The sequence below is a fragment of the Electrona antarctica genome, assembly GCF_951216825.1.
Source record: "Electrona antarctica genome assembly, chromosome: 17".
NCBI classification, from domain to species: Eukaryota; Metazoa; Chordata; class Actinopteri; order Myctophiformes; family Myctophidae; genus Electrona; species Electrona antarctica.
The window spans coordinates 23,764,153-23,791,657 of NC_136798.1; the positions used below are offsets into that span (position 1 = coordinate 23,764,153).

Below are 27,505 nucleotides of genomic sequence, written 5' to 3' on the forward strand. Positions count from 1 at the left end.
GGCGCAAGTAAGTATTCAAAAAGACCAGCTTCACACAAAATGAGGAGAGGCACAAACAGCTGTGGTCTAGCCTACATTGTGCACGCGTGCGTGTGTGAGTGCGTGCGTGTGTGTGTGTGACTGACTGACCGAGAACACAGTAAACAGCCAAGAGGCTCGGAAGTCCTAATCCCACGTGCATATGGTCACTGAAAGATACAGCACCATGCACACATGACATTGCAAGCATTTGCAGTATGCTGGCTTTTCAATGTGATAGTTGTTCAACTGTACATAATAAAATAAAATGATAGTGGAACTAGAAAAAGTGCCCTTCTGGGCACAGGTCTCCACCAGGAGGATAGGACTGTGTGAGATGTTTGGCAAAATGTTTAGGAGTATAATATAAACATGTTTTTTTGTTTGTTAGTTTTTTGCAACAATTTTCTTAATTTTGTTGAGGAAATGCAGAGCCAGATCACTCATAGCATGAGGATAGAATTCTGGAGGAGCAGGACATGTGCAGCATTTTGTACAAAACGGGCCACTCCTGAAAACTTTGGAAGGCAATCTTAGCCAATCAGTGTAGAATCTGAGAAAGCAAACAGACTTGTCTTGATCACATGACTACAGAGATCATGTGTACCGATTTGCGTGACATTTGGATGAAATCTGTGCGACTAACATAAGCAATATGTTTTGCAGAAATCGGCCTCATGGTGGCGCTATAACCGGCAGATGTGGAGGGATGCAGGGACAATGTTTTTCCATGGCCTCTAGGGAGTGCGCATACATAAGTTGTATACAGATGATGCAGTTATAGCTTAAAAACAGGAATTGGCCTGTTATAGCGCCACCATGAGGCTGATTTGGGAAAAAAATGAGTGGCATGTCGTCCTCGGCCGAGTGGAAATGTGCGTGTATAATTTCACGGAAATTGCACAGTGTGTTTGTGATTTGTGGAATGTTGTTTGAAACGGACCAATCATGTGAGCTTTGGAAGCCAATCTTAGCCAATCAGGATGGAAGATGGGAAATGGTGCAGATCCATGTTGATCACATGACTATGGAGATAGTGTATACCGAATTGTGTGATGTATGGATAAAATGTGTACGAGTAATCTACAGAAATGTGTTTTGCCTAAATCGGCCTCATGGTGGCGCTATAACAGGCCGTTGAGGAATATTTGGGGCAGAGGTTCGTCGTTGGCCTCCAGGGAGTGTGTGTGCAAAGTTTGGCATGGATCGGGCCAACGGTGGCGGAGATTAGCTGGTAACAGACGGACGGAAGGAAGGAAGGAAGGCCGGACGGAAGGACGGACGGACACACACACACACACACACGGACGGAGTACAAAACATACTCTCTCCCCATGCCTTCGGCCTGGTGGAGACAACAACTAGCATGTGTTCCTTTCTCATGTACTGTATGCAGAATGCACCTCCTTGTCCTCTTCCCACGGTGTGGAGGTGGAATCATGTCTCTTCTTCTCCAGAACAATAAGACAACTGTAGTTATTATCTGCCGACATTATAGCAACACAACAAACGGAACCCATTAAACCAAATGCACCCTAGCATGGCTATTCTGGGAGGCGGACATTCAACAAAATAGTGAATCTACAAGCTCACAACACGTACTGTAAAGAGCTGACCCAGGTCAACTATTGGTTTACTAAGGATATACTACAGGGTTTAAGTGGAAAACTGAATACGTAAATATATGCAAATCCAACAATAACCACATTATAAAAACACTTAACACTCCTCTGAAACAAGTTGATGACTACAAGTATTTGGGTTCATATATATATTCTTCCCAAAAGGACTTTCAAACTAGGAAGGGTATGGCCTGGTCAGCCTGCAATGACATGCATAGGATCTGGTCATTAAGATTCTACTCTATGGCTCCGAGACATGGACACTTTCAAAGAAACTAGAGAAACGGTTGGATGGCACTTACACCCGCCTTCTAATGACAGCGCAAAATCTGTCATGGAAGAGCCACCCATCGACTAATCTAATATACGGCCGTGTTTCTTCACTAGTCCGATCCAGAAGAACACAGTTTGCCGGCCACTGCTACAGAGCTGACAATGAGGTTATATCTTCCCTTCTTCTCTGGAGTCCTGCCTCAAAGCAGACCAGAGGTAGAAAACTGTCGGTCCCTGATGTCATCGCTAGGGACACATGCATCAGTAAGCAGGAACTGGGGATGGCAATGAAGGACCGGAAAGTCTGGCGTGGCATTGTGAAATCCATGATCTCGACCGCGGTCGAAAAATGATGATGAAGTGGTTAAAAGCCGCGGGCAAATCGCCCATTATCGATTGAATAACAAATCAACAAATGTTTTGGAGATGAGAGGCTCATTGGTGAAATTATTCTGCTAGGTAGAGTAGATGCATACATGTTATGCTCTGCTGGCTTCTACTGCAACTCAAGACAGTCTGAAGGAGTTTCATGACAGCAGCCGCTGTGTGTGCAGACCATGAGTGTGTGTGGGGATTCACCTAGTCACCTAGGCTGGAGGCATTGAGGAAAGCTCAGCCGCAGGGCCTGTTAGTGAGGAGGCTGGAGGGAGGAAGCAGTGCACTCACTCAGCGACAGATCATTATAGAGAGCGTTGTTGTTATTGTTCCCAACCCTGATGTTCAAACCTCACGGCTGGGAGGAGCATACCTCCATGAGGGAAGTGAACATTTAGACCTTCTGCTGGAAGGCCACAGGGTCGGCGAAAAAAGATCACAAGTCACGACAAAGACGGCACCTGTCACTTTCTCCGCGTGCCAAACTCCCAAGAACGTTAGCACCAATTTCCTTAGTTTACCAGCAGCCACCCTCATGGTTCCTGTCAAATTCACTGATCATTATCTTCAAACAGTACAACTTCAAGACTGTAGACAGAGGACACCGAACAGTAAGCTGCTGGCTTTGATATGTGTCAACCTGGAGAATCGGAAGTGGCTTACTTTGTGTGTTCTGTAAACACAAGAGGAAAAGTGAGAGAAACCACAGTGCACATATGTGGAGACCACAGGAATCTTCCAACCTCAACAAGGGTTCCCTGTGCCAAACTGTGTTTGGAAACCCAAATGTATCGACATCAACAACAGCAGTCTATATTATGTAGTCTAGATTACTTATAATATAAACAATAAATCTATTCTATCCATCTACTTTATACTTCGGCGTACAACAATGTCGCTCAACAATATTAAAGAAATGCAACATTTTCCCCCAAAATAAAGTATTTTACTTAGATTGATTAGTTTATCTAATTCTTTAAATCTATTAGTCTAATGAACTTTTGTACCTAAAATGTATTTTTGTTGATCTATTGCAAAGTCGTCTTTCTGTCTTTCTGTGTGTGTCGCAAGACACAAATACATTCTGTTAACATTAAAACTTGAAGTAAAAACCAGTTTCTATGTTTCCCGTAATAAGGACCAATCTGTCATACTGTATATGGCCATGGCTGAAGTGAACTATACTCGACTGTTCAGTCAAGAACAAAACATCTCTGCCCTGGTATCTGGGTTGTAGTGGGAGCTCTGGTGGAATCAAATCCATACAGCTGAGCTGATTGCCCTGATGATGACTGGATGTATTATTCATGGCTAGGTAGTGGTGGTAGAACACCAGGGGTAGAACGGTAGAGTGGTTTGCCCTGCGGTCTCCATCTGTTATTTATAGGCTAATAGTGATGTAACAAGCTGTTATCTCACAGGCCCATTAGACTCATGTCAGGCTCATTACCACAAATTGTAGACTAGATTAACCACATTAAACTGGACATCCCTATTTTTGGCATGTCATGATTCATAATAGGTAGACGTTTTCAAAAACCTTCAGAATCTCACCAATAGCAACGTGCTGTGACCTTGTACATCTGCTATTTGCGCTACTTAAATAAGCATTGAGTCTTTTTGCCAGGTGCTTGAAAAGCGCCTGGACTACATTTGCACGCATCACTACTGATGACCGTAAAGACGACCGTACTGGACACTTTTTCATGATTGGCTGCCTATAGGCTGCTTCTAAGCCAATGGGAGACCACACATAAAACCGGCAGTCTGAACGGCATAAAAACCCATACTCTGAACGCCGCAACGCAGAGCGAGTGGCAACAGAAGCTAATGTTATGAGCTAACTGGAGCTAGAGGAAAGCCATGACAAAAACGCAGTGAGTGAACCAACAAAAGAAAGTCGGAAATGAACAAAAGCGGGCGCTATAAAAGCTTGTTGCACCTGGCAGTTATGACTGACTCATTCTTTTTTTCTTTTATCTTCTCATGCGATTTCATTAAAGGTGTTCATGCACATTTCTCTTTCATGGGAAAAGGGTTGGCGCTGAAGCGGAAGCTGCTATGGATCCTACCTAGTGTTATGGAACACTAGTCTTTATGGTCCATGTAAACCCACTTCTAAACTTAGAGGATGGGCCCATCGACCACACAGCTGTATATTCCCATCATGTCTAGAGATAGATTAATCATGATAAGTACCAGTGTAGGAGGCAAGCTGAAAGGTTGGGTATAATACCCATCTTCTTACTGTACAGTACATTTAATCTCTTCATTTATTTTCAGCCGATCTGTTCTTTTAGTATTATTATTCCTGGTGGAGTATCATGGCGACAGTTTGCAATTTGAAATTAACATAAAATAAATTAACAAATGAATAAATAATTGTGTTTTAATGATCCACTTCCTCATTGTTCCCAAATTGAACATGAGTTGGGGAAGAGTAATACAAATATAGAATAGGACATAATTGAAAGGCATGAAAATAGAGAGAGAGAATTTGTGTGAGAGAGCAATGTGTGTGAGAGAGCAATGTGTGTGAGAGAGCAATGTGTGTGAAAGAGCAATGTGTGTGAGAGAGCAATGTGTGTGAGAGAGCAATGTGTGTGAGAGAGCAATGTGTGTGAGAGAGCAATGTGTGCGCGACAACCTTTGTGAGCGCAAGCTTCACTTCACAAGAGAAGATGGAACTTCAGTGACATTTACTTTGGCACAGTTCCAATCGCACCTCGCTCACAGTCCATCAGGTGATAAATACAGTTGGAGGCCATCGATATTGTCCTTTTCTTTTTGCTGAGGTTTGCGTGATCTGCGCAAAAGGACAGTTAACCCATTTTGGGCGGGAACCCCTTTTGGTGTTTTAAACATTATGTTATAATTTAGCTATTGAAAAATAGCAGATCTACAAGCTCATAGCGCGCCACCGAGTGGCGTGCTACGAGCTTGTAGGTCTGCTATTTTTGAAAAATCGTGAAAATATTTATTTCAGAAAACTGGAGGATTTAGAAGGATTTTTTTAAATTTTGAGGTCAGGCCTAAATGGGTCAAATGATAAGGGACAATATCGGTGGCACCCAACTGTACTTTGGCACAGTTCCAATCGCACCTCGCTCACACTCCATCAGGTGATCAATAAGTAAACAGTAGATCAGGGTTTTCGTTGTGACGTGTTGTGCACTTGTAAATTGGCTATTTTAGTGTAGTGGTTAGAGCTGCACCTTTCATGCGGAAGGTTGTGGGTTCGAACCCTGCCTGGGGTCTACGTCAGCAAGGCCATGCGGTCTCAACGGGTTCCTAAAGACAAATCAAATCCTAGCCTCCTCCTGAGGAGGCGTGTCTGAAGCCTGTCCTGGATGGGGTATTCGGACGTAAAAACCATTCCAGAATAAGGATGCCATGAGCTGCATCAGACTTCAATGGAAGTCTAATCAATGGAAGTATGATTTAGTCAATGGTACATTAATATCTATATAAAAAAAATCACACCCGTGTGAAGTGAGGGGCGCTAATATATTAAAGTCTAACTCATGTTGATTAGGTGATGTAATGGTGATGTAAAACAAAGGGTGCAAACACAAACATTAAACGCCATTAACAATAAATAGACAATATGACATAAACTACACACAAGTAAGACGCGCAAACGCGGGAAGCGAACGCAGCTCGTAAATTGCAATAACAACAATTAGAATAAATTACGTACTTTAAGGTTTTTTTTAAGTTAAGTTTTTTTAAATTAAATGTTTTTTCAAGTTTTTTTTTAGTGTGTGTATGTGTGCGTGCGTGCGTGTTTCTTTTTTTTTTAAAGTTTTTTGTTTAAGTTTTTTTTTAAGTTAAGTTTTTTTTTAAGTTAAGTTTTTTGTGTGTGTGCGTTTTTCCTTTTTAAGTTTTTTTTTAAGTTAAGTTTTTTTTTAAGTTAAGTTTTTTGTGTGTGCGTTTTTCCTTTTTAAGTTTTTTTTTTTAAGTTAAGTTTTTTTTAAGTTAAGTTTTTTGTGCGTGCGTGCGTGTGTGTGTGTGCGTGCGTGCATGTGTGTGTGTGTGTGTTTGTGTGTGATACAGCTGCGCCCTCTGGTGGTGGGCGGGTGGTGTTACAGCGTGACACACACACACACAGACACACACACAGACGTGATCTGCTGGGTCTCATAGTAAATGCTCACTGCGTTCGCAATTATGACGTAAATGTTCCCTTCATTGTTAATGCGAAACTAAAAATAAATTGAACTAAAGACAAACATTAAACCTGTGTATAGGAGGTTATATATATAATAAAAAAAAGTAGAAAACGAAAGCATAACCGCTAAGAACATAATCGATAGTTGCAGTCACTGTATTTGTCTGTATAGAAAAGTGGCCTAATGGATTCAAAGCGCTGTGACAGTGCCCTTTCTGGCCCAGAATGGGTCACTATTATTATGTAAGTCCAATTACAAGCAAAAAGGTAAGCCAGACCACAGCTCTCAGCTATATGTATCCGACTGCTGGCCGGATCAATGGGCAAAATGGACATTTTCCTCTGGTGTTCAAAGAGCAGGTTGTGACCTGGCTCGCTCCAACACCAATTAGAGCTCAGCTGTGGCTCTGATGGACACAGGGCCCATTATGCCAGCAGCAAAACCTTCGGGCATTTTCTATACCCGATACATATACTTAAAAGTTAAGATAGGCTATGCAAATGTACCACGGTGCCAGAGAAACGTATATATGAATGTATAAGGTACAGTGTATGATATAAAAGCCTTATAAAAGAGAAACGTATATATGAATGTATAAGGTACAGTGTATGATATAAAAGCCTTATAAATGTACCACGGTGCCAGAGAAACGTATATATGAATGTATAAGGTACAGTGTATGATATAAAAGAAACGTATATATGAATGTATAAGGTACAGTGTATGATATAAAAGAAACGTATATATGAATGTATAAGGTACAGTGTATGATATAAAAGAAACGTATATATGAATGTATAAGGTACAGTGTATGATATAAAAGAAACGTATATATGAATGTATAAGGTACAGTGTATGATATAAAAGCCTTATAAAAGCCTTCAGCCTATATACTGTACATCCAGTAGTTGTTCAGTGGCATTCCTGTGGGCCTACCTGTGTGTGTGTGTGTGTGTGTGTGTGTGTGTGTGTGTGTGTGTGTGTGTGTGTGTGTGTGTGTGTGTGTGTGTGTGTGTGTGTGTGTGTGTGTGTGTGTGTATGGTACGAAGACGCTGTGGCAATTAAAGGTGTGGGAAGTGCCTAATTCACGGGTGCATTATTTGTTCACCAGTGTGAATTCAACACATCTAGTTCACAAAAGACTAGTGATCTTGTGACAGTAGATAGTCTAATACAGGATGTCTGTCTGGGCCTTCTCCACAAAACAATGGCCAATGCTCCCTAGACTACATTCTCTAGATTCTCAACCTGAAATGTTTAGTTTTCATTGTGAAAAATGGAACTTGAATCTATTGATCCAAGGTTGAAAGCAATCGATTATTAAAATAACGTGCCCTGAAAATGCGGCCCACCCATCTCACCACTTAACTTAAAGATAGAGTGCTGTGATTTTTTTATTTTTCCAGTTTTTCATGTGTTTATGAGGTGACAGTACCTCAATAGACCCTTTGGTGTGGTTGTTACATATGTGCAATAATCTCTTCCTTTTGTATTTAGGGTTTTTTCCTGGAGGCAGAAACCTTGACAAACATGCCAATGAAAAAAAACAGTGATATAGTGACATCACAATATCATCCCCTCCCCTAACCCCTCTCCCTTTATCATACAACAGCTGTGGGTGCGGCTTCAGTTCAGGTCGATCACCACCCATCACCGCAAACCAGGCATATTTAATGAACTGGTGGGCATGTCCACATAAAAATTACATTTTAACAAATACTGTACACTTTTTTGAAAAACAATACAATATTAATACCATGATGATCATGTTTTAGGGTGGAAGCAAATCGCAGCACCCCATCTTTAAGTGATCAGATGGGTGACCTATAAATGCTTTTGAGATTTTTCAAGATTTTTCTGTCTCCCCACACTCGACTGTAGTATATCCATAGTCCCAAGCCAAATTTAAGATTTGAAAAAGTATATCCAAATGTCAAAATTACACATTCACCCTCAGATTTAGTTTCGCATACCAAAACTATCTTTCAAGATCACATTCCTCTGTTTGTTCCATCGCATCTATTCTATGAAAGAGGCAATGAACAGGCGCAAGAGTAATAAATAATAAACACGACATATAGACGACAGCAGGACGGCTCCGTAACCCTGCGTTTAACCTCCCATGCACCGCAGTGCCCAGAGCCCTCCAATCTGTGTCAATCAGAGAGGCTAAGGCAGCCATTTGTTGTGGAAGTGGCACTCGCCAACCAAAACAGCGAACAAAAAGCCTAGCAACATGCCGACGAAACGGCGTGAGGAGGCTCGCCGCTGAGGGGGAAGCAGGACAGAAATAGCAGAGTGGTGAATAATCGGGAGAAGGAGATGCGGTGTAATTAACACGGTGGCCCGGGGAGCCTCTGATGTACAGTGGAGGGAGGGGGGATGTGGAGGGAGGGGGGATGTGGGGTTTCAATAAACCATAGAGAGAAAATTATAAGGCAGGGAGAGGAGTGTGAGAAAGAGGTGCCGAGAAAGAAAGAAAGTAATGAGAGATCACTGTATCATTGAGCCTAAGTCTGATCAAAGTTGTGGGGTTAAAGGAACACTTCATCTCGTATCCACCTCATCTGGTGCCTGGTATCCTAGGCCATCGGTGTATGCGTGTGTGTGTGTGTGTGTGTGTGTGTGTGTGTGTGTGTGTGTGTGTGTGTGTGTGTGTGTGTGTGTGTGTGTGTGTGTGTGGTGTGCGTGAGCGTGTGTGTGTGTGTGTGTGTAATGCACAATCTATGTAAAGCGCTTAGGATAAAAGCACTATATAAATTCACCATTTACCTACACTGTTGGATGGCACCACTTTCTTTATCCTCCTTCTGCGTGTCAATGGCGGGCTGTGGATGGTCTGGTCGTTTGCCTGCCGATGACACCTGTATGAAACAGATGGAGATGACACTAGTGCTGCAGTCATACAGTGAGCATTGGTGAGGAGTCGGACAAATACGGAGATGAGGTTGAAACAACGGAAAGTGTTCCGTTAAGGGAACGTGGATGAGGCAAACGGACAGCAGGCAAAGCACTGCTAATGAAAGCAGCTTTGCATGCATCACTGTGGGTGCAGGCTACAAGATGAAGCTACAAGCTCACAATGTTTCACATTTCAACACATTTTGTGAGAATGTAAATGGGCTATTTTCAGTGAAGAGATCTGGTGTAGAGTGGAAAAAAAATCACACCCGTGTGAAGTGAGGGGCGCTCTATATGAAGTAATAATGACAACACATTATAAACTAACTTTAACTGGTCTTATCATGAGCATGTAAGATGTCAACCAAACGTATGTGATATATATATATATATATATATATATATATATATATATATATAGCCCCGAGCTGATTTAAAAAAAGCCAATTTGCTCAGACACATATGGCGTAAATTCTCCTTTCATTGTCTATGGCAAATGTGACATGAGCTGTGACGAAAAGCTGTATATGAGGGGACCAAGTATAGAGCCCTGGAGGAAGGCGGTCAACAAAGTATATAAGGTTTAAGATGTAAAAATGAAGTCAAGGGGTGAAGGCAAAGACTCGATGGTGTGTTTGACAGAAACCGGGGGGGAAAAGGTGATAATTAGTAATTACATATAATTGCTGTATTTAACGGCTCATAATTGCTTCCCTAGCTCTATTTCATCTCAGTAATAGAATGCCTTTTCATTTGCTTGCAGACAGACAGACAGAGAGGGGAGGAGAGTGACTGACAGTAGTGACTGTGACACAGGTTCAGGTGTGAGTGAGTGGTGCCTCTGTGGCAGTAGCTGTCTCTCGTTTACAGTCTCACAGCACCTGTGCTGTGACCTTCCTCCTGGCAAGTGATTCCAGCATTCAGAGCACAGTGGCAGATCATTTAACTGCATGGCATAGTAGGCAACAGCACATTGGAAAGCCTCTAAACAAAGGAGATTGAATTTGAGAAGCAGGATCGGCTCACTCTCACCAATGCAGTTGTGTATTATGTATCATGGTTCCTCTACATCAGGAGAATCGAGGACAGAGAGAGATTGATTGATGGGGAGAGTGACAGCAGCGAAAAAAAGATGTACAGCTAAGGGAGAAACGGGAAAAGAATACCCTGCATCTCAAATCATCCAACTGGTTTAGGAGAATAATAAACACCCACTCCACCAACAAGAGCTATACTGCCAACTTTAAGTAATGATTATGCATTAGCTGAACTTATTAATATACATTAGTACCACTAATAACACAAGCTAGCCATTATAGTTAAAGTCTGGGTTAGGAGCGTGGCCACACAAAGCAAATGTAACCCTCTTATGGCTATTGATGTAATTGACGTAATGAATCAAAAAATCCCTCATTACCGTTGACGTAATCGTTTAATTCCCTGTAATCAGGGGCTTAATGTAGCAAAATGTAGCAACTTTTAGCTTGTTTGGCTAACGGCCAATGTAATCTACCTAAAACCGGACGAAATCCGTGCGCGGTCTTTATGTGCATCCCTGTGTAAAATGCGATATTTGGGGCTTGATTAGAGCTTAATTTGACTTAGTTATTAAAATAAACGATGATCGCTTAGCATCCCGGACATCTGACAACACAACACAGTGAAGAAAGCTAGCGGATGTTGTTGTGTGTTGAACCGGAAGTGATATCGCCAGATTCGCTCTATTTGGTCAAAATCGGCATAATGGTGAAGTTACCGCCACCATTAGGACTGGGTATAATACTATAGGATTACCGTGTTAAAATGAGATAGTGTGTATGTCACGGATTTTTCTATTGGCATTAAAATGATGAATTAAACATATGAATAGTGGTAGAAGGCACAATCCACTGTTAATTAGGGTGGCCAAAACTGGCCATAAGGGGGTTAAGTAACAAAGTGACCTATAACAGTTCTTGAGTGAAATTCCACAATGTAATGCACAAGAAGCAACTTTGACCCTAGCCTGATATAGGCTGAGGTAGCAGACAATGTTGCAACATCCAAAAAAAGGGGAACCAGACAAAACAAGAACAGAAAACCATTTAAGACTAGGGTTGCCTGGCCATACCTTGCAGGAAAGATGATAGTGTGCCTCCGTGCGCATGCTGTCACACATAACGATGTGGTGTTGTAGCTCCGCTGAGCTAACAAACAAGTTCCCATACAAACAGGTGGCGTTTGAGCGTTTCATCTAGGTCTTGTTCTTTTCACTGTGAACAAATGCCAGTGTTGCGTAAGTTCCCTTTTTGGCATGCAGCCTCACCATCACCCCCTGTGCTCGGCCTGCTCCACTCGCTCCTACAATGCACTTTCAATCAATGGCAAGCTCGCCAAAGTGCTTTGCTAGTCTTGCATCCGGACGTAAAAAAGCTTTGATTATTTTGCTCATATCAAACGGGATGTGAAAAGCTCTGTGAGGATTCTCTGTAAAGAAGAGTCTGAACTGGAGAGAAGCTCTGGGTAAAGGAGTTCGTGAATGTTAACCCAAACTACCACGGCAGCATTTATTGATAACTGCGATATAATTCACGCCAGCATATTGTTTTCCCTGTTCAGCTCTTATTTTGAAAAGCCACATTTCCAGACTTCCGGTGTTGATCTTATATTAGGAAGTTGGATGATGTGTAGTCACGTCCTGTTTATCAAACGGAGCTAACTGAGTCTAATAGAAGACAACACAGAGTCTGCTCTGGGCCGTGGAATAAACATTGTTTTGACCAAAAACGCCATCTGGGACAAGGAATAGGAGATACAGGCGATTGAAAGAAACAGAGTGGATGTTTATGGGCATGACGATCATGATGGCGCGATCCTGTGTTATTGACAACACCAGCTACTGGCAGCTAGAAACCCGATGCTAACGTGAGTAGCATTATGACTTGATCAATCAAAAGCACTATAAAACACCAATTGCCAGACATCAACGGCAATGACATGGAGCATATGCCCGCCGGGCTCGGGAATCAAATGCTGGACTCGCCGACGTCAGGCTGCCCAATATAAAATATACGTGCCTTAACCACTCTGACATTTTCAGCAGGCGACACCACTGTACGACAATGTATGAATGAGGCTCGTTGCGGTGCGGTGACTGTGCAGCAGGAAGACTTGGTTCCTTCCTCTGGCTTTCCTGCCCCACGGCTCCGTCAGCCTCCTCATTGGCTGAGGAAGCCAGCGCTGGCTCCAGGACAGGAAACACACCGAAGCCACTTCCTGCCGCGAGTGCCAGGGTCACAGAGGTTAAGGGTGGGACGGACACGTCGGAGACATTTCCAAGTGTCAATGAGACCAGCATCCAAGGAAAGACTCCCACCTCATGTAAGCTTTTCAATAATAGCAGGGATTTCCCCGCCTCGTCTTTTACCCCCTCAAAGCATTGTGAGCTGGTAGATTGGCTATTTTTGTGGAATATCGGGTCGCAGAATAGGGATGCTAGGGTTCTTGAGGTTAAACCCTTACGCTAAAGACTGGAGGCTCTATGCACAGCAGCCATGTAATATTGGAAATAAATTGGGAATCTTCCTTACTTCCTTCACAGGTCTTACCAATTAAGGCTCTGTTCCATTCTGGTCAAACAGAGTGAAGGTGCTGAGAGATTGATTATATATACATATATACATATATACATATTTATATACATACATACAGGACACACACAGCTCTGGAACTCACTGTGAGTTGGACACAGAGTTGCATCATTTCTATGGGAGCCTTCTGCCCTCAGGTGGGCGGCGGCTCTTGCTCAATTAGATGGATGAGGGAGGTCTATTTATGGTGTGACATTGCAGCCGCTGTCACAACATGCGCACGCACACACACTTCAATTTATAAAATACATTTATCAAGGGCACAAATATTTTTCAGTTGCTTCCGATATCCCACACACTCGAAACATCATGTCTCTCTCGCTTGAATCCAAACAAGCCCTAAATGTACAGAATAAGAGGCATATAACACATTCACATGAACTTATTCACAGTCAACATTGGTCACTTCAGTCTGTCACACACACACACACACACACACACACACACACACACACACACACACACACACACACACACACACACACACACACACACACACACACACACACACACACACACACACACACACACACACACACACACACACACACACACACACACACACACACCTGAAGTGGCAAAGACAGAGAGGGAGGGAGGGAGCGGGAAAGAGGCCAGAGCGAGAGAGATAATGAAACGAATGAGAGGGGGCTGATTCCTGACTCAGTGTGAGAGCGTGTGGGAGGAGAGGAGAAGCAGCAAGAGTGTGAGTAGGAGAGAGAGAGAGAGAGAGGAAAAAAGAGAAAAAGAGAGCGAGAGCGAGAGCGAGAGCGAGAGAGAGAGAGAGAGAGCGAGAGCGAGAGAGAGAGAGAGAGAGAGAGATGCATCCATGACGAGAGTGAGTCTATCAGTCAACGATCAACCTGCCGTCCTCTCCATCTCAATCCAACCCTCAATGTGTGAGCTGCAAATACAGCTGGTGGAGGCAGCTCTCTCACCAGTACAATCCTAAGCATTTCATTTTATTCTGAGATGCTGTCAGAGTTATCTGAATTAACCCTTCAACACCTCAGGCCGATTGTACAAATGCCTTCTAAACCAGTAGTTCTCACACTTTAAAGATTCTTAAAAAATGTTCAAAAATAGCAGATGTACACAGTACACATTAGAACTGCAGCCTCACTCCCAATCTTCCGCCGTAGTCTGAAAATCCACCTCTTCAGACTCCACCATGGCCCGTAGCACTTGCCCTAGCCCCTTAGATAGCACGTTATGTAGACTTAGATAGTATTTTAAACAGACTTATAGCTTGTTACGTAGACAGCTCTAGAATTGCATTTTATGTAGTCATAGCACTTTATAGTACACATATATAATATAGTATAGTATGTATAGTTTACATAGATACTCCACTGTTACGTTCTTAGTTTACGCATGATAACTACTTTTTATATATGTGATGTATGCCATGCTTGTTATTGCTTAATGTAAATCGCTCTGGATTAAATGCCTAAATTGTACATCTGTGAGCTTGTATATCTGCTATTTGTGAACAACTAAAATCTAAAATGACAGATGTATTTTATTTTATTTGCTGCAATAGTAAATCTACTGCTGGCTGTGTTGAAAGAGGAAGTCCTCACAAAGCGAGCCATTCTCTTAGCACACAAACTGCATCTAAGGTCATTGTGGACCGCTTACGACACCATGACGCAGCACGCAGTAGTAACAAACTTCTCCATTGAACACATCCAGTTTCCTTCAGAAGAGTGACGGACAGCCAACTTAGTGATCCTTTCTGCTACTGAATACCATGCAGCCACTGCAGCAGTTCTATATGCCTTAATTCTATACCACTGCTGTACCTTTGCTGTAAGGAGATGTGTCGCTTAGAGGTTTCTTCAGTGCTAATGCTGGGTAGGTGAAGGCTACAAGGGACTTGCTGTCCTATGGTTACCACTACTACACAGACAGGACCAAGCAAACGTCAGATGCACGTGAATGACTACAACTACATAGTTACTACAGTATCTCCCTAGCCTGGCCAAGCCTGTGTGATTTTTGGTCTAGAGGGGGCGCCGTGGGTGCTGGCACGAAAAAGGCGTTGGAATCTATTGGTTCACCGATCTGAGAGCCCAGACCCGCCCCCTCCTCCCCTCCTCGGTAGAAAACAGCAGAGAACACTGACGTCACCAAACGTATCGGTTAGCGAAATACAAGTTGGCTCCCACTTCCTATGACAGATCTTCCAATGCATTTCCCCAGGCTTTTCTTTTTGAGCCGAATGCGAAGGAAAATAAAAGCCAGGGTAACGAGGCCATCTCCCACTAGTCTCTCAAGACGGCCTACATCTCTTCCACAATCTTCAAATGCTACATAGACAGTTTGTAGTTCCACCCATCTCGCTTAGGTCTTCCTTAGCTGTCTGAGACAGACAGCTAAGGAAGACCTAAGCGAGATGGGTGTCAGCTGGCAGGGACTCGTCGCCCAATGTTCCAATAGGAACGGGAGGAACTAAGTAAGCTAAGTAAGTGTAAGTTCCACTCAGTAAAAGTAGAAAAAGAAGGGAAATCTGTCATAGGCCTATGCTCTTCAGACCGGCAGGGTATTCAACTAATCGTGACACTGTTCACTAAAATGAATTTTTAAATATCTTATAAATGAGTCAGGAAACTCAGTGCAGTTGCCGGCGGCCGTTCATTGGGCCGTCTCAGCATCACGGTCTCATTCACATGGTTAACTCATCCAATCACACACTCATTACAGCTTCATATACCGGCTATTTCAACTGGACGTTTGCGCTGCTCATCCTGCTTGCTTGCTGCTGCACACTGATTCTGCTGTGCTGTGTTCTGCTAAACCTTTGCTGCTCACCCTCCTCCACCCCAGCTACCACCTGTCGTTTTGGATCTGCCGGTTAGGTACGGGGATTCGGAGTCCCTATGGTTGGGACTGATGCACTTGATCAGAGTACCTAAAAGCAGATCCAGATTTTAAAATATAGGCAAAACGATAATGGAGCAACAACATGACATTCACTTTAGTTTGTATTTTCTTCACCCGACAGTCACTGTTAAAGGTGTAGTGAAATGAAAAATACGTTTTTCACACTTTTAGACCATCTCCGTGGTCATCATATGAGCATACCTAACAATGGATGCCAAAAAAATGGGAAAATTCTCATTTTTGTGTGTTTTTATATCAAAAGTCCATAAAAATATTTTTTTTATTACTTCCTGAAAACGAAAACGTGCTGCGTGATGACGTGTCGAGGCCAACATCGATAAAAGCCAATCAAAATGAAGCTCACCAGTTTAATTCCCCATATCTCCGCATCCGTCCAGCACAGGCTGCACAGCTGCTACTGATTACAGAAATCTTCCGTTTTTATTCCCATTCAAGATAACATCCAGAGAGTGTATTACTCGGTTTCAACTTAATCATCACGCTAAAAATGTATCTGAAAACATTATAGGGTAGAAATAAGCCACATTAAGTGTAAACTGGTAAAGCTGTCTGACTATCTGATTTGTAAACAAACAACCACACGCTGTCCTGCGTAGCATAGCTACCCGTCCCTAGCTACCGTCCCATTCCCTGAAGGGATGCGACGCTCTGATTGGTTCAGAAACTTCATAGCGGTGTTTCAACTTGAGACCGTCTGAAACGGGATATCTTGTTATGGTTCTTGTATGTACATTCCAGGCTAACATGCCTTGAAGAGCCACACTCAAACCCAAGTTGCATTAAATTATTTGGATACTGTTCAAGTTTCAAACATACGTCGTCAGCAGCATCCTGTTCAAACTGGGTCACACTGGTCGTTACTCTGAGCATCGTCACGTTGCTTTCACACAAAAACAAACGTCGTCCCTCCTCCGTTCGCCGGAAAACCACACCTCCCTGACGCCGATGACAGCACCTATAAACCTCTCCAAAGGGCGAGGGAAACCCCAAGTATTTCAAACAGATTATCGTTTCATCTAAACGTTTCCATATGTGCGTTCTTATTTATAACCCCATGCCCATATAAGTCAACCTAGACTAAATGGTTATCTGTGCTCGGCTATGTAGGACATAGGTAGCATGTCCTACATAACCGAGCACAGATAACCATTTAGTCAATGCCATACCATCAATGCCATTCTCATTGCACATTTCCAATACGCTGTGTGTATGTATTAGTAGTACCAGTAAGGGGGTTGTATTAATTCACAAACAACTACAGTATTACAACTACAGTACCACTGCTACAGAGCTGACAATGAGGTTATATCTTTACTTCTTCTCTGGAATCCTGCCTCAAAGCAGACCAGAAGTAGAAAACTGTCGTTCCCTGATGTCATCGCTAGGGACACATGCATCAGTAAGCAGGAACTGGGGATGGCAATGAAGGACCGGAAAGTCTGGCGTGGCATTGTGAAATCCATGATCTCGAAAAATGATGATGATGATGAATTAATGAAGATGCTAATTGTTTTTAAAGACAACAAGATTATATGATTCTATTCCATGTGATTATGTGTCTGTCTCAGTCAGAATCCGAAATGGTGTTTGTGAGTTTGCGGGGGCCCTGAAGCCACAATGTACCCGTATGTGTATGTGTGGGGGAGTGAAAGAGATAGAGAGAAAGAGAGTGAGACAAAGAAAGATAAATCAGAGTGTGAAAACGAACAAAGAGAGGGAGAAACAAAAAAAGAGAGGAGAGAAAGAGAGATCAAAGGCCTGTCTCCATACTTGGTGCGAGTGTCACCCGCACCCCATTTATAAGCAACGCGTCACATTGTGACGCGTTGGGTGTGTGACCCGTGATGTGTAATGTAGCGTTGGGTGTGTGACCCGTGGTGTGTAATGTAGCGTTGGGTGTGTGACCCGCGGTGTGTAATGTAGACCGGGTATTTGTGGCACGTGACACTGCCACGTAACTAATAGAACAGAATGATTTCATTGGCATCCATACTAGTCATAATAAAATAACCTTCACACCAATCCATCAATAATCCGAATGTCTACTGTCCCTGGCAGTACCATGGACGCACACACGCATGGACGCACACACGCACACACGCACACACACAACACTCTCCCTCACCTTCTACACAGTGTTCCTCGCCAACTCTCTTGCTCGCTCTCCCCGAACGTGGGAGTTTGTACGTGGGAGGGGAGGAGAGCGGCGATAGTGGAGCCTTGAGGAGGAGGTGTGAGGGAGGAGAGGAGTGGAGCCAGTACTGGAACACAGTGTGCTGCCCGATTCTCTCTCCTAGATGAGGGTCTCCTGCTCTCCACTTCTCATCTGAACGGAGGATTACTGGCCAATCTCAGGATCGGTGTGTCATTCCTACAGCGTGGGACGAGACCAAAAAGCATATCAACAACAATACCCCCACAGTCCACACCAAACAGTCTCACACAGTCAGAAATGGGAAAAACGTTACCTTACAAGGGAGGGAATAATTTAGCTGTGATCAGCGGTCAGTCTGCCTATTTAATCAAGTATTTCTACACACCAATCGCAGCTCGTTCTCACAACTTGGCCGTCCATTTAAATATGGCTCCCTCTTCCATTTGCTGCCTAACACACACTGCTGTTGACAAGGGGCCTCCACACCCCAGCCCCAACCCTTCTAATTCAGTCTTGACTCTTGCATGGCCCAAAAGTAAAAATTAAATTCAACATTTTGCATGTCTCTAGTCAAAAGACATGAAATGGTATATTTCTTATGGCTCTAAGTCAAACTGAATTCATTGTCTTGCTTTGGGCCTGCTCTTGAATACCCATGGAATTGCCCAAGCATGTTACTTGGCCAATTCAGGGAGCAGAGCCAACGGTAAGTATAACTAACTGTATTCCATTTGTTGGAATACATGGTTAAATTTGTATGACATGAATGTTCCTGACTGAATTGCACTAACGTGGCATCAAGTTTCCTATATTCACTAAAAGTTGAATATAAAAAATAGCAAAAATACAAGCCAACAATGCCATGCATTCTGAGCTTGTAGATCTACTATTTCTGCACATTTTCACCAATAGTTTGCGACATGCCCAGATTAGAGAATATGGACACTATCAAGGTTAAGTCAACCACAGGGTGGTGTGGGGAAAGCAGGTTTTTGTCAAGCCATACTGTAATAGCCAAGCAATGACGGAAGGCAAAGCCTACTGGAGAAAGGCGAGGAGATAGTCATTTGTGGAATAAAGGGTACCAAATACAGTAGGCCTATAACCTTGAGAGTAGCCAAAAGACTGTCAGGAAACAGCTGATACAAGGCAGTGAGTGGTAACACATCGTCTTCGGCTCAATACAAGGTTATTTAACTGCAGAAGCAGCTGCCCTAGAAGAAAGGGAACTAGCACAGTAACACAGTAACCTTGACAACGGATAGGCCAGGGGCTAACGGGACACGTACACGTTTCTCAGACAAAATAAATGTAAAAAAAAATGTATTACTTACTGTTATCACAATGATGTTACATGTTTATGTGAACCATTATAGTTAGCCGAGGTACAGGATAACAGACAACGTTTGGTCAGTTGGACTGATATTACACTGAGAACACGAACACGCAGAAAGAGCCAATACTCTCCCACTGTCAGAAATGCTATTGATTGATTGATTGATTGATTGAAAAATGTATTAACAGTTTGCAGAATTACAGTACATTTCAAGCACAAACTCAATACAAAGGCTGTTAACTGTGAGTGGACGACCCAATTAAGCATTACACTTGTTTCCAATAGGGTCCACAATGTTCAATTCATCATAAATTCTGTATGATTGCGTTCCTGTTTAAAAAAGGCGACTACGTCTAATTTAATCTAATGCACACACAAGATTTACCATTTTATCTGAAACAGGTGGAGACATTTAGGTGGGTGCGTTTGATTTGTGTACATAAATGAAACCCAACTTGATCTCACACAGAGTAAAGTAACTAAACACCAGCGTGACGTGAAACCTTACCAAGGCACACGGAAAGGATGCAGCGTGAAATAAGACAGGCCTGCATGCCAGTCCATCATCATTATAAATAAGACAGGCCTGCATGCCAGTCCATCATCATTATAAATAAGACAGGCCTGCATGCCAGTCCATCATCATTATAAATAAGACAGGCCTGCATGCCAGTCCATCATCATTATAAATAAGACAGGCCTGCATGCCAGTCCATCATCATTATAAATAAGACAGGCCTGCATGCCAGTCCATCATCATTATAAATAAGACAGGCCTGCATGCCAGTCCATCATCATTATAAATAAGACAGGCCTGCATGCCAGTCCATCATCATTATAAATAAGACAGGCCTGCATGCCAGTCCATCATCATTATAAATAAGACAGGCCTGCATGCCAGTCCATCATCATTATAAATAAGACAGGCCTGCATGCCAGTCCATCATCATTATAAGACAGGCCTGCATGCCAGTCCATCATCATTATAAATAAGACAGGCCTGCATGCCAGTCCATCATCATTATAAGACAGGCCTGCATGCCAGTCCATCATCATTATAAGACAGGCCTGCATGCCAGTCCATCATCATTATAAATAAGACAGGCCTGCATGCCAGTCCATCATCATTATAAGACAGGCCTGCATGCCAGTCCATCATCATTATAATCAAGATGTTAACACCACTACCACCATGTTCCTTCAGCCCCAGCACCCCCCCCTCCCCATCACAACCATGCTTACAGTGAGGAAGCTCCCCTTGTGATGATTTCTGAAAACCGATATGCTTTAAGTTGCTGTTGTGCATTCTGTGTGTTGTCATGTTGTCATGTTGCATGCAGTAATTTCCGCTGTCATGATTGATGGACACAGTTCATTTGAAGACCCCTTTGCTGACAAAAGAAACAACTTCAAATGGAGCAGACATGATTCATTCGGTACATCAGCCCCCCCCCCCCCCCCCCCCCCCATCACAACCATGCTTACAGTGAGGAAGCTCCCCTTCCTGGGGGAAGCTCTGCACTAAAACATTTCAAGTTGCAACTTAAAGAGGTCCACAGTTCCTCCCTGCAGCACAGGGCATGACTGGCTGGGTCCATATGGCTGCACCGACAACCTGGCTGACAGGCCTGGCTCACAGAGAGATTAATGGTGCGGATTAAACATCCCAAAATAATACTGCCAGAGATAGCCGAGGCGGCGGGGGGTATGTAAAGTGTCAATATGTGAAAGTAGAACAAAAAAGACAGTTATTTTTTTCTTCCCTCTGTGTGGGACAGAGAAAGTGCTTGAGGCAGCAAAAAGGAAAAGTGAAAGAACGAGGCAGAGGGATAAGAGACAGCGAGTGAAGATGAGGAGAAGAAAGCAGGTGACAAAGATTGAGAGAAAGAGAGTGTTGGATGTGAGCCAGCCATGTGGACAGTGTTAGACGCCAAACAGCGTCTCCATCTCGTCTCTAGAAGAGATATCAATCACAGATTCCACTGACTCTGGTCTAGAAGACCTGCCATCATTTCCTCCCCAGACCCTTCCAATTAGCTCATACAACAGTCCCAACAGCGCTTGGTGTACTGCAGGGGAACACAGAGCTATGGAAGAGTTTAACTGTACCATACATAACCTAACGGTACCCTAAATTAATGTACCAAGATAGTTAAAACTGCTTGACCACGTAATGTGGTTCCTCCATTAGCCCGCTTAAACAGTAGATGGAAATATGAGACCGAGTAGGTACAACAAGATACACAAGAAGGCTAATTACCGGCCAATTACGCCAACACTTACAAGAGTTAATCTCTGAACCTGAGATACATCATACCTTAACCTGCCATGGTGTGCTAATTTCTCTGGTCTCTTAAGGGGATTTCATTAACAAGACTGGAGAGATTATCCATGAGATTAAGTGCATTAAGCAGAATGTAAGTGCATTACTGAGAAAAGGAGATAATGCTACTACCAACATGACCTGAGGGACTTCAAATACATTTAAATCACTGTTATTGCGGTTTTAAACCTGTGTGTGTGTGTGTGTGTATGTGCGTGCGTGCGTGCGTGCGTGCGTGCGTGCGTGCGTGCGTGCGTGCGTGCAGAAGAGAACAGAAGAGAGTCCAGAATGTGTAGAATGTGAAAAACTAAAACATGTCTTTGAAAAAGGACTACACTTCCAAGCAACGCCTGTCCCAGACAGATTTTAATCTGTGCTCTCATCAGAGACAGATCCTCTTGCTGTTCCACTTGCAATCAATCTTCAGGTACTCAAATAGCATGTCGTATTTAAATCCATAGTGGAATTCTTTCTATTTTGCGATAACTAATAATTCCATAGTGACTGAGCTAAGTTGTGTAAGTTAATTACGAGACTCTTGTTGTTAAAGCCATATGCACAGAATTATTTTAGAGCATAAAAATCTGAAGGAAAAAAAAGGAAAAAAAGAATTAAAAACAGACCAACTCGTTGCCCTGCGGTTACTTTGAATTGTGACCATGGGTTATTCATGTGGTGTTGCATTACAAAGGCATTATGGATGAAGACTAAATGATGATTTCTGAAAACCGATATGCTTTAAGTTGCTGTTGTGCATTCTGTGTGTTGTAATGTTGTCATGTTGCATGCAGTAATTTCCGCTGTCATGATTGATGGACACAGTTCATTTGAAGACCCCTTTGCTGACGAAAGAAACAACTTCAAATGGAGCAGACATGATTCATTCGGTACATCAACGACAACGTCCATGAAAAAGCATCAGAACACGTCTTTCAGCTCCTTGAACCAAACTCCCGCAGGCCACATTTTAAATCCTTCTGCCTGGTGTAACTACAGGAGATAACAAGTACAAGGCCAATCAGAAACACAGTCTAATGGTCTTGTGAAAACCCTAAGTGAGAATAATAAATGAGTACAGGACTTAACACAGCCGTTGTCTACTGTAACAAAAGCACTTGTGTCTTGCTGACAATGGACTAGGTCAATTTTTACACTCTCAGAGAGGATTGGGTGGAGCGATGCCCACTTAATTAGCAAGGGCACTTCAAACGGTGGTTGTTCAACAGGAGGAGTTGGATGTAGGCAGTAGGCACTACTACATCCTACTGGCTGGCGAGCCAGCCAATTGCAGTTGCAACACAGAAATGTGTGGGGAGGGTTCATTGGCACAACAATTAAATTGAGAGGAAAATAAGCTAAAAAATGTGTCCCTAGACTCCCTACACTAGTATATATATATATATATAGCCATTTTTTTTAATCAAATTCAATTTAATAAAAATACAACGATTCGGCATGGGTAGAGGGGACTGGGGAGAATTCGTTTATACAAAGTAAAGGTAAATAACACACCTACTGTACGTCCTGTGTTATGACAGAACACATCTGTTATGCACACACCGACTCATTTCCTCTCCATAGAGATTGGTTTCCTGTTGTGAGGTTGTAGATCTGCTATTTTCGCCAAACACTCACGCCAGAATAGGTACGCCAGGGTTCATGTGGTTAATTAAATGAATTAACATGCAACCATCCAGGCTAAAAGCTTCTGACTGAAAAACAGACTTGTCCATGCTACACTATACGAGTGGTTAACATCTTGATTCCCACTGGGAACTTTCACTTTCCCACCATTTGAAGTGAATCAATTTAGCGGAGTCAGAGAAATATTAACCTAATTTAAGACTTGGCCTCAAGTGTTTCTATGGCTGCATTTGACTCTGTTTGCCAAAATCGGCACAGTCGTTTTGAATTAACTCCCAAGCCAGCTCAATGGTATTTTCAAGAGATGCCACAGTATGCTGCCAGAGGGGAAAACATTTTATCCAGTACATTTAATCCAAGATAAGCAAGGACGAGTCACACTAAATATGTTGTCCCCATGTTGAACTTTCAGGGGTTCCAACTTCCAACTTCCTAATTCAGAATGTCAGATATTCAACATTTGCTAATGGCACCATTAAGTTTGGCCTTTTGGATAGGCCTCAGACCACCATCACTGCACAAATCCAACCTTGAGAACCACTTTACCAACTGATCTGTAACACACACAAAAGGAGAGCTCTAGGAAGGTTAGACATGGCACAGAGCTGGTGGCCACAAAATAGGTTAGTGAATAGGTGTCCTGTAGCTCTTGAAATGGGTCTTTGTCTTGCATATACTGTAGGCCACTAATGTGTTTTTCATTCCTAATCTCCAAACCCATTCTTCAATTCTGAATTGAACCCAGTAGGATGCATTACCATCTGGCCAAACTCTACACTAATAGTGCAGAGTGCAGACTATACAGACCTATTTATTTTGTTTTATGCATCCAAGGTTACGTAATTTTATAATTTAATCAATGCGTTTCCTTTGGTTGATGTTGTGTAAAGCACATTGAATTGTCTCGTTGTTGAAATGTGCTATACAAATACAATTGCCTTGCCTTACTGTAGGTACGATGCATCCCTATTGTTTCGTGCAAGGTGGCGTTCAGCCTAATGTGGCTGGCTAATGATCCACCCACACCAGGTGGGGAAAAATGGAGACTCAGACCAATTTCTAGGCTGTGCAAACAGTTATGCACTCACACAAGCACCCACACAGTCTTTTCCCTCCTATACACAGACACATGGCAGACACAAAGATGGAGATGCCCTCATTTTAGACACACATTAGCTCAACATTAGCCCAACTGATGTCACTTAGCATCCATAACATGACACCCACTGCACTAGTTGCTAGACAAGCATTGGCAATTTGTGTTTGTTCACCAAAGCTGTACATTCAGCAGTATGCAGCATGACATGCTAACTAAGCCAATAGCTTTCCACTACAGTGACTACACCGTTTGTTTCTACTGAATGACCACTGAGATTTGTGCTTAGCCCAGGGATCACATATTGAAAAGGGCTTAGTGGTAGCCGACATGTCATAGGGTTTTTAATGTCAAAGCCCACACACGCAACACAAACGAGCTTTGTTGCCGCTAAGCAGTATATGACAGACCTGGACGAGCTCTTGCAGTGACCACTTCTGCATAGATTGTCGGGCACGGCTCAACTCTCACAGGAAGCCCGCCATTAGCCACTCTCCATCAGACTGTTAGTATTACAGGTTCATGATTACATTCCTGTTTGCCCACATTTAAATATAGTAGTAGTAGTAGTATAGTAGTGAAGCTGCAGGTTTAGGTGACACTTATGCAGGCAAAAGGTAAACGAAACAATCTTGCGGTGTGGACGTAGCCGAGTGGGTAGAGAATCAGAAGGAATCGAAGGTTCTACAAATCGAAGTGTCACATATAGATACACCAGAACAGGCTAAATGCATTCAGTCAGAGCTTTGGGTGGGCGGTCTCAGAACTGATTTAAAGTGTCCTGCGCCTCATAGATGTTGTGACTAGCCAAACTAGTTAGGCTACCGTGATTGGTCAGCGAGTGACAAGCAGCGACAGTGTGTAACAGAAGTCAACTTTCAGGAAGTACAAACAACCTCTGAAATGTCTCTCTAGTGATGATTCATAAACACAATCTATCGCTAGAAAGGTCAAAACCTCCATACTTCTGTCACAACTGCCAACTGTTCTGGTGGAATATGCAGAAACAGACCCCTAACCACTTAACCTTTTTTAACCCCTCTTGCATCCACTACACTAGTCTACACAGTACACACCATGTTTTGTTTCGTTTTTTACACTGTACAGTTAAAAAGGTAGGGGTCCAAGGGTTGATCCCTGCAGGACCTTGATCCATGAAATCCATACAGTAAAGTGACAACACCAACAAAATAGGTATAAAGCATGAAGATGAAAGACCTCTTTTAACAGAAAGATTCCCAGCTGTGTGATCGAATGAAACCGTTTAAATGTGAGGCCAACCTCTGGCAGTGCTTCACGCCGTCTCTCCATCCATTCGGCACAGACAAGTGAGAGAATGAGCCGTGGTATTGGCCGGGACAAGACAACAGACTCCAAGCCCATCAACAGGGAAGAACAGACGGCCCTGAGAGAGTCGTGTCTGGATTCCTCCAGACACAGCCTGTCTGGTGCATGGGGGCCATGGAGGGCTGGGGTGCGGGGGAGGCTCAGGATAAAGTGCAGAAGAACTCACCAATAATTGCTTTTGCCGGCTGACGGCTTGACTCTAGTTCGCATTATTTTTTTTAAGTGCTGGTTGAGCTATTGTCCGTTACATTGTGTTGCTCTTATAATTGCATTGTATTGTTTGTGTGACTGTGTATCTCCACCACAGGGAATGCAAATGTTGTTCTTTTTTATTATCACTTTGTGCCTACACTAGTACACTACACTAGTATACAGTAAAACTAAAGTTGGAGAAGCACAGACTTTTAGAAGGCATTTGTAGAATCAGGTCTTAATGGGTTCATCCATAGAGGGAAAAAAGGGGTTAGAGATGGGAGTCATGGGACGAAGCAGAATGCAATAAGAATCAGGGGAGGAGGAAGGAAGGAAAAGAGAGGGCAGCCCTGGTAAAGCCATAGTGCTGGCTGGCAACAGTGATGCTTTCTGATGCCAAAACCTCAAGTCTCTCCAGATGCTTTCACAGCAACCCCTGGTACCTTGCCCAGCACAACCTTCTCAGAAACACACAGGAAGACTTTCTCATGCTGCTTTCTTTTTTGTTTTGTTTTTGTCACGGAAGAAGAGGCCAGAAGGCTGCCTACAAAAAGTCAGTGACAGTTCTTTTTTTAATCTGTTTCTATAATATAGCATATGACAGCCTGGTTTAAGGCTGCTTCACACTAGCTTGGTTTGAGGTATTGCAACTGTCAGATCAAAGTCAAGGTCAATCTGAGAAGCATTCTGTAATTTTAAAATTAAAAGGTGGTTGGTCCTCTAACTCAGTGGTTCTCAACCTGTGGGTTCCCACATGATTTTTTTTTTGGGGGGGGGGGGGGTCCCAGATGACAGTGAAGTCAAGAAAAAATACCATTACTGCTTCAAAAGTAATCAAATGGCCAAATTGTCAAATAATAAGAAAGTAAAATAAAACAACGCGTTGTGAGATCTGCACTATTTTCACAATATTTATCTGTGGAACAGAGTCAAACAAATTCATTTTTTGTCAGGGAGGCAGTCACCAGTTCAAATATGATTCTTTTCAGGGGTCGTGGGGTCGCGGTTGAGAACCACTGCTAACTGCAACATACTGTTGCTGTAGAGGTGAAGCCCATTAGCCTACATTAACCAAGGCCTCGAAAACAAAATGTCTTAGGCATGTTAAAATGTATACAACTAGCCATCCAATAGCACGCACAAGACTGAGATTAAGAATAACGCTATAGCCTAGCACTGGCTTTTGAAACTACGTCATATGGCAGCCACGTCTATGGACTTTTAATGTTTGTTTAGAGCAGTAACGTCATGTGAAGTAATGTGGTACTCCAGGGGGATGGCTTCTGTAAAAAGACAAAACCCAAATCATGCTGCTGTCTATTGAACCCAGACAAAGCCTTAGCTCAAGTTGCAGCTCGTCATAAAGGAGATAATGTCCAGATGCCTGCTCGGAGTCAGGGGAACAGAGGATTCTGGAGGGGTCTTTTAAGGAGCTATTCATCTCTCCAGTCAGCTATTGAAGAACATGGATGGAGTTTTTATTGGGACCAGCATTCTAAGGCTGGGGCAGATATT

At 43.0% G+C, this 27,505-nt stretch overlaps 1 protein-coding gene across 7 annotated transcripts in view; it reads right to left on the reverse strand.

Annotated features, from left to right (window-relative positions):
• Positions 1 to 27,505, reverse strand: part of sipa1l1 (signal-induced proliferation-associated 1 like 1) — a 125,316-nt gene that overhangs the window by 75,128 nt on the left and 22,683 nt on the right. For 5 of the 7 annotated variants that reach the window (XM_079525892.1, XM_079525891.1, XM_079525890.1 and 2 more), the window contains exons 2-3: positions 18,023 to 18,268; positions 9,233 to 9,324 (exon numbers count right to left, since the gene is read on the reverse strand). The gene's annotated coding sequence lies outside the window, so the exon portion shown is untranslated. The remainder of the gene's footprint in view (positions 1 to 9,232; positions 9,325 to 18,022; positions 18,269 to 27,505) is intronic. The other 2 variants (XM_079525887.1, XM_079525888.1) reach the window with 2 other exon arrangements.